The sequence below is a fragment of the Perognathus longimembris genome, chromosome 19, assembly GCF_023159225.1.
Source record: "Perognathus longimembris pacificus isolate PPM17 chromosome 19, ASM2315922v1, whole genome shotgun sequence".
In the NCBI taxonomy this organism is placed as follows: Eukaryota; Metazoa; Chordata; class Mammalia; order Rodentia; family Heteromyidae; genus Perognathus; species Perognathus longimembris.
In genome coordinates, this window is record NC_063179.1 from 44,290,667 (window position 1) to 44,299,111 (window position 8,445).

Genomic DNA, 8,445 nt, shown 5'->3' on the forward strand with positions numbered 1-8,445 from the left:
TTTGTCGCTGTGGTCATGGACTCATGACTCATGAGAACACCCAGGGAGAAGGTGAAGGGTCAGGATTTGTTTCAGCCAAACAGAAGCAGACTTTCCTTTTTCCTTTTGGGGGCGGGGGTCAGTGAAGGCGTAGAAAAGGGAGGGAGGAAGGGCGAACAAACGCAATCATGCTGTTCAGTGTGCACCGCGTGGAAAATGACCTGTGTCACTTGTGGGCAGGGATGGGGCGGGGGAAACCAGGGGAAGTAATGGAAGGCGTGACACTGTTCAAAACAAGAAATGTCCTCATCACCTGACTTACGAAATGGTATCCCCTCCATACTACACACTAATAGCAACTACAATTTTTTTTAAAGAGGCAGATAAGCAGAGACCCTACCATCTGGGAGGGTCTCGGGAGAGGGTGCCGCCCAAGTTGTTTCAGTTATGGGCCATGTTAGTGGTGGAACCTCTGTGGGAAGGGGCCTTTGTCTTGGTTGCCTCTTTGTTTAATCTTAGCTTTATCTCCAGTACCCTGGGTGGGGGGGGAACTCTGACAAGTTAGACATACTACAATGTTAAAAATGAACATCTTTGGGGGCTGGGGATATGGCCTAGTGGCAAGAGGGCTTGCCTCATATACATGAGGCCCTGGGTTCAATTCCCCAGCACCACATATACAGAAAACGGCCAGAAGTGGCGCTGTGGCTCAAGTGGCAGAGTGCTAGCCTTGAGCAAAAAGAAGCCAGGGACAGTGCTCAGGCCCTGAGTCCAAGCCCCAGGACTGGCCAGTAAAAAAACCTCAGTACCAGCACAATAAATAAATACAAATAAAATATTATATTAAAAAAAAAAAGTCTCATGAAGTCTTCAGCCTGAGGTGGCTCCAATCAACCACCAGAAAACCAGAAGTGGCGCTGTGGCTCAAAGTGGTAGAGCGCTAGCCAGGAGCAAAAAAAAGCTCAGGGATAGCGCCCAGGCCTTGAGCTTAAGCCCTGTGACTGACCAACCAACCAGCCCAACATAATTAGAAGCAGAGGGAAAGCTATAAACTACTACCCTATGAAAGAACTACGTGCGGAGCTGCCAGCAGGATAGAGCCCCTGTGATCTCAGAACTACATTAGCATAGAGAAGTGAGGACAGCTGAGGTGGATAACCTGCTTAGGATCACACAGAGTAACCAGTTGAGCTGAGCTGAGATTTGGAGGGGCGGGGGGGGGGGGGGGGGACGGGGGGGCGGAGCATCTCAGTCACTTTAGAAGAACAAAAATGGTGGCGCATGTCTGTAATCCCAGCTACTCAGGAGGCTGAGATCTAAAGATTGCAGTTGGAAGCCAGCTTGAACTTGAGCCGGAAGTGGAGGCGAGACTGAAGTGGTAGAATGCCAGCCTTGAATGAAAAAGCTGCACGAGAGTGAGGCCTTGAATTCAAGCCTCAGTACACACACACACACACACACACACACACGTGCACACACACGCACACACACACAGCAGACCCACGGGAGCCTGCTACCTGAGCTAGGGTCCCTGGGATACCCTTTCTCCTAGACAAGCTGAGGTGCACGGATCCATCTAGTCTTGGTCATCAAATGGGCCCAGGAACCTCCCATCCATGCAGTGTATTTAACAGGTGCGTGTTAGGAATCCAGTGTTTGTGTGGTCCTAGAAGGGAGATGAAAACAGGTTGAAACCACTAGAGGACGACAGAACACAACACAATGCGCCCTGAAACCACAGTGCACACCCTGACAGGATTCTGCAGCCCCAAGTGGCCAGGGACAGAAGCCGGCTTGTAACTGCCTCCAATGTTAAGGGAGAACAGTAAGCTTTGGGTTTGGCTTACTGATTGGTGCCAGCACCGGGGCTTGAACTCAGGATTTGGGCCCTGCGCCTTCCCTTTTCTGTTGATGCTCTACCGCTTGTGCTGTACGCCTGGCTTTTGGTAGTTCATTGGAGACACGAGTCTCATGGACCTTGCCGCCCGGGCTGGCTTGGAACCTTGCTCCTCAGATCTCAGCCTTCTGCATGGTTAGAGTACAGACCTGAGCCACACCTTCTTGAGAACTTCCGTCATCACGGGGAGAAGCTTATTCCTCATCCTGGTGTGGGGTGTGCCGCACTTGATGCACTGGAGTGTGTGCATCACATTAGAGACACAGACCTCCTGTCCTCAGGGTCAACCAGCGCACAGCGTGCTCTCTCTCTCTCTCTCTCTCACTCATATTCTCTCGCTCTTTCTCTCTCTTTTTTTTCCTTTGAGGATCCCGTTGGTGGGATCTTTTTCTTTCTTCTTTTCTCTCTATTTTCCTTTTCTCTTTTTCTTTCTCTCTTCCTTCCCTTCCCTCCCTCCCTTCCTTTCCCCTCTCCCTTCCCCCTTCCCCTTTCGTTCCCCCTTCCTTTCTCCTCCTTCCCCCCTTTCCCCTCCTCTGTCTTTCTTTCTTTCAGTGGTGTTGGGATTCAAGGCGTTATCACTTGAGTCATGCCACAGTCCCCTGCACCTTTATTATTATTATTTTTATTTTATTTTTTTTGGCCAGTCCTGGGCCTTGGACTCAGGGCCTGAGCACTGTCCCTGGCTTCTTCCCGCTCAAGGCTAGCACTCTGCCACTTGAGCCACAGCGCCGCTTCTGGCCGTTTTCTGTATATGTGGTGCTGGGGAATTGAACCTAGGGCCTCGTGTATCCGAGGCAGGCACTTTTGCCACTAGGCTATATCCCCAGCCCCCTTTATTATTTTTTTAACTTTAATTTGTTTTTAGGTAGGGTCTCACACTCCTTCCCAGACTGGCTTTGGACTGGAATCTTCCTATCTTTGCTTCCTGTGTAGGAATAAGTTGTGAATCACCACACCTGGCTTATTTTTTAGAGATAGGGTCTCTCTAACTTTTTTTGTTTTTTTTGCCAGGGGTGGCCTTGAACCATGAGCCTCCCGATCTCTCCCTCCAGAGAAGCTGGTCTCAGGCATTAACCATCAGGAACCTAAGCAGTCTCTGGTTAGTTCTTTTTTTTTTTTTTGCCAGTCCTGGGGCTTGGACTCAGGGCCTGAGCACTGTCCCTGGCTTCTTTTTGCTCAAGGCTAGCACTCTGCCACTTGAGCCACAGCGCCACTTCTGGCCATTTTCTGTATATGTGGTGCTGGGGAATTGAACCCAGGGCCTCATGTGTACGAGGCAAGCTCTCTTGCCACTAGGTCATATCCCCAGCCTCTGGTTAGTGCTTGAAGATAGAATCCTTGAATGAACAGAGGGAATGGGCATGAAGATCCCGATATCACATTGCCAAATTGCCTGCTCACTGGTTTGTGCCCTCTGCACGTGCACAAGCAAGTGATAGAGCATCCGTCATGAGTGTAAGAGCTAAGAGAGAGTGTAAGGCTCTGAGTTCAAGTGCTAGTACCAGCACATACACACATACACACATACAGAGATACGCAGAGTAGTTCAGAGGACTCATCTTGCCAGTGCATCTTGTACCACAGTGCCACCAATGGGATCCGCAGGGGAAGGACATTCAAAACCTAGAAAATCTAGAATCTTAGCTGAGCACTGGGGTCTCACGCCTGCCATCCCGGCTACTCAGGAGGCTGAGATCTGAGGATTGCGGCTCAAAGCCAGCCCAGGCGGGAAAGTCTGTGAGACTCTTTATCTCCAATTAATCACCAGAAAACCGGAAGTGGTGCTGTGGCTCAAGTGGCAGAGTGCTAGCCTTGAGCTGAAGAGCTCAGGGACAGAACCTGGGTCAAGTTCAAGCCCCACGACCGGAAAAAAACAAAACCCCACAAAAAACCCAAAGACAAAAATCCTAGAATCTTTAGGATCTGAGACAGTAGTGGGGCTTTAAAAGCCAGCAGGGTCAAATTTGTACCCAAAACTTGCATTTTTTTTGGTTACCTATTTGATTAGTGGTTCTTTAATTCTGTTTGAACCTCTCATTTTCTTTTTAACATCTTATAAGCAGTAGGGCAGGTGTCATGTGGCATAGTCAGGAGGTTTGGCCTGTCATACTGAACCCAGAACTTTCTTATCATTGAGCCTGGCTACCAGTTTGGGTTGTTAGGTGTCTCATCTGAGTGCTTCTCTCCTGTTCCCTACCCTGTGATCTTTCCCCTTGGTGTTCTGTGCACCATAGGTCTGCCGTCATGATCAGCCTTTCACTCTCCATGTTCTCTTCATTCCTGTACAATTTCGAAGAGCCCTTGGAGTCACCCTTACCGTTAAAACGTTTATAGTAGAGCACTGGGGTTTACAAGGAATTGTGAGTTGTTCAACAGTTCTGATCTTTATTAACTAGGTTTTTATTGGGTTGGAGTATTGTAGTCTGTGCTTTGGAGAGTGGCGCTCTTGGCTTAGTGACTCTTGGTTTAAATTATACTCAGGAAGGAAGAAAAGCCTTGCAGCTCTTTATAGCTTCATTCAATTATCTGCTCTTCCTAAGTGTGGGGCCGAGCCTTGGCTGGCTAGGGGGGTGGGGTGGTTTCAGCCCTCCCCCACCCCGTCCGTTCCCCATCCTTCTCCATACCAGTGTCTGCCCCGGAAGGCCGTCCTCCCTAGAGACACCAGGGCACCTGTACGCGCTGCGGGGCACGGGCCCAGGGCGTCTCCTCCCCGAGACCTTCTCCCGGGATTGCTCTAGCGCACCGGGTCCCCAGCAGAAGCCCACTGCTCTTGTCTGGGTGGTCCAATCCATGTGATGGTCCCCCCAAGTTCCAGCAATGTCTCCTCTCCCTTCCACACCGCATCTATCTCTTAGGGCACCCCGAAATTCATGTGCCCCTTTGGAATTAGTCTCTCTGTAAATTCCCGCGTTGTGTGTACCATCTGCTTTGGTGCTTTGTGTTTGGGATAGAGGACCTTGGCTGGGGAAGTCCTTCTGTCTCAAGTGTGAATGGATCCTAGGAGACAATATTCTTGGACCGTTTGGGAGTTGAGTAGAATATTTTGGGAAAAACTGTAAGAAAAAAAAAATCAAAGATACAAACTCATCACTTTTTAATTTTTAAAAATTTGGGAGGGCTAGGCACGGCAGTGCCTGTCTGTAATTCCATCTATCTGGAATTAGCAGGCAGATCTGAAGTATTCCAGTTTGAGGTCAACCTGGGAAATATATAAGCACGATCCCATTTTAACCAACAAACCAAATGGATGGTGTACATCTGTCATTCCCGCTACACTGGACGCTCGTGTCGGAGGGTCATGGTCCGAGTCAGGCCTTGGGCAGAAACATGAGTCCTTACCTGAAAAATAATTTAAGCAAACAGGGATGGTGATTTGGCTCAAGTAGCAGAGTGCTGGCCTAGCAAGCATGAGGCCCTGAGTTCAAACCCCAGTATTACCTTTTTAATTATTTACTTATCTGTGGTGCTAGGGATCAAACTTAGTACTTTGCATACGCTAAGCAGGTGTTCTAAAACTGAGTGAGGTGTTTCCAGCCCTGGATCCTATTTTTTTTTTTTTTAGATCAGAAAATTAAGAACTTTCCTCTCAAAGATACCTATAACTGAATGTTCTACTCCAGAAAGCATTACTGAAGATTTTGGTTTCCAAACCGTTGGGCAAAAATGGTGCTTACATGGACTGGACTATGTAAAGGACTCCTACAAATGAATACAACATTCCCCCCCCAAAGAAAAAGAGGGCAGAAAAATGGGTAAAGGGTAGAAATAGATAAGTCATAGATGGAAAGTGTATGTGAAAAGATGCTCAACGTAGTAGCGTGGATCACGCAAACTAAAACAAGCTAGCACTTCCTATTCATTAGATGGCAAGAAGAGTCCTGCCGTAGGCTGGGGAGAGGGTCTGCGTGAGAGCTGGCACAGCCACGTGGAGAAGAGCTCGGCAGCGCTTGGGTGAGTGGCACGTCGATGCGGGAATTCCGGGTGTCCACCGCGCTAGGACACCCTTGGCACCCGTCCCCCAGGCATGGACACACCCAGGGAGGTGCATCGAGCCACGGCCTGCGAAGCAGACGAACCGGAAGCACGGGAGGAATGGTCCTGCCTTGTCCATCGGAAGGGCATGTGTGAAGGGCCAGGGCATGTTCTCGCGATGAAGTGGTTAAACCAGTGCACGTAAAAGAAAGGCTTTGCTTTCTTTAGTTAAGAAAAATGTAAAGTGAGCTGAAGCTGGATACGGATGGCTCATGTCTGTAACCTAGCTACTCAGGAGGATGAGTTCCCAGGAGCTCAGTGTGAAGCCAGCCCACCCAGGCTAATCTGGGAGACTCTTATCTCCAATTAATTAACCAGCAAAATGCTGGAAGGGGAGGTGTGGCTCAAGTGGTAAAGCAGCAGCCTTGAATGAAAAAGCTAAAGAGTCTAAAGCACTGAGTCCATGTCCCAGTACATACAGACAGACAGACACACAGACACATACACACATTGTAGAAAGATGCATACTAGATACTATCTTTTTTTTCTAATGATGAATAAAAAACACCAAACAAGAATATCTGTTGTTGGGCTGGGATATAGATCAATGAGAAAGCACTTGCCTAGCAAGTGCAATGTCCTGGGTTCAATCCCTGGTACAAAAAGAAAAGACCAAAAAAAAAATACAGTTAAACAAACAAAACAAAAGGATATTTGAAGCTGGGTGCTGGTGGCTCACGCCTGTAATCCTAGCTACTCAGGAGGCTGAGCTCTGAGGATGGAGGTTCAAAGCCAAGCCCCGGGCAGGAAAGTCCATGAGACTCTTATCTCCAATTAACCACCAGAAAACCGGAAGCAGTGCTGTGGCTCAAGTGGTAGAGCGCTAGCCTTGAGCTGAAGAGCTCAGGGACAGAGTTCAAGCCCTAGGACAGACCAAAAAAAAAAAAAAAAAAAGAATATATGTTGTTTACCGATGTGTATCCATGGAGCAAGACACAGACTGGAAGACAAAGCCTAATTTCTGATAGTAGCTCTGGGGGGCAGGCGGGGGGGGGGGTTGGTGCCCGAGAGGGGCTGAAACTGTCCAGGTGGAAGAGGGCTGTCCGGTTGGGTCCTCTCGTTCACTTCTGGGCGCTGGGCCTTCTGGTCTGCCTCAGGCTCTGTCCCCACAGGGCTGCCCTCTTCTCTCCTCCACCAGAGCCCTGCTGGGGCCTTCTGCGCATCTCATGGGCACCCCGCCAGTCCTCAGGACGCCACTCCTCCTCTTTCCTGTTCTCTTCTCCCTCTCCCATGCCCTCCAGCATTGTGATTAAATCTTCAGGATTTGCACACTTATTATTTTTAGGATACTACTGGGATTTAAACTCATGTTCCTAGCCCCTATTGCTTTATTCATTTATTTTCATTAGGGTCTTCCTCCTTTTCTTTCTTTTTTTCTTTCTTTCTTGGGCTTGGCCAGAGATTGAGTTCCTCCTGTGTAGGTTAGACCTTAAGTAGACACCATCAAGTCCTACTTATTGATTGAGATGGAGGTCTCACTAAGTTGTTTATTTTATTATTCTATAGTATTTTTGTTTAGGTTGGCCTTGAACTGTGATCTTCCCAGTTTCTACCTCCTGAGTATCTGGGATTACAGGTGTTAAGATACTATATCTGGCCAAGATCTTGTATCTTATAGTCAATAAATATCTCAAAGACCGGGAGCAAGACTCAAGTGGTAGAATGCTAACCTAGCAAGCACAAGGCTTTGAGTTCAATCCTAGTACCACCACCAGCATGCTGCCCCCAAATATCTCTGATCCACGAAAGAGAAGGTCTAATTCTTTAACTCACATCTGAAATCCCCTTTCTTCTTTTCCTGCTGACTTGCCAGTTCACATTACTTGTCCCTTGTACCATCCCATCACCCATCATTTTTGGGGGTTGTATTCTTTCTTGTTCTTTGTATTTCCCAGGAGAGCCTGTGGTTTGGCAAAAATCCCTTAGAGTAGACGTGGCTCTGAACCCGAGGAGGCAGAAATGCTTTATGTAGGAGAGAATGACGAATCTTGCGGAACTCTTCTGAGAGCTCGGGAAACTTGAGGAAGAAGAGGGAAGAACCACCCGTCAACTTCCAGTCTTGAACTCAGAGCCCGGGCACTATCTTTAAGATTCTTCTGCTCAAGGCTCACACTCTACCACTTGAGCTACAGTTCCACTTCTGGCTTTTTGGTGGTTAAATGAAGAGAAGATCCTCATAGACTCTCCTGCCTGGGCTGGCTTTAAAGCCATGGTCTCGAAGGTCCACTGTCATTCAGCTGGCCTTTTCCACCATGGATTTCACGTTTTCCATTGCATAACTCACCGTATTCCTTCCTTCCTGTCAGCTTGACTCTTGCACGCTTTTGTTCAACAGCGACCTGATCTCACTTCTCAAGGGAAGGAGGGCAACGCAGCACTGCCCTGACTCATCAGGAACCTGAAACAATACACAGGATGCTTCTGGTATAGCGGCTGGCACTTCTCTCTCAGCCATTCCTCAAACCCACCCTCCCAGTTCTTCGTCTTGCCAGCCCTCAAGAATCTGTTATCTCAGTCTTCTAGCATTTCTTCTTCTT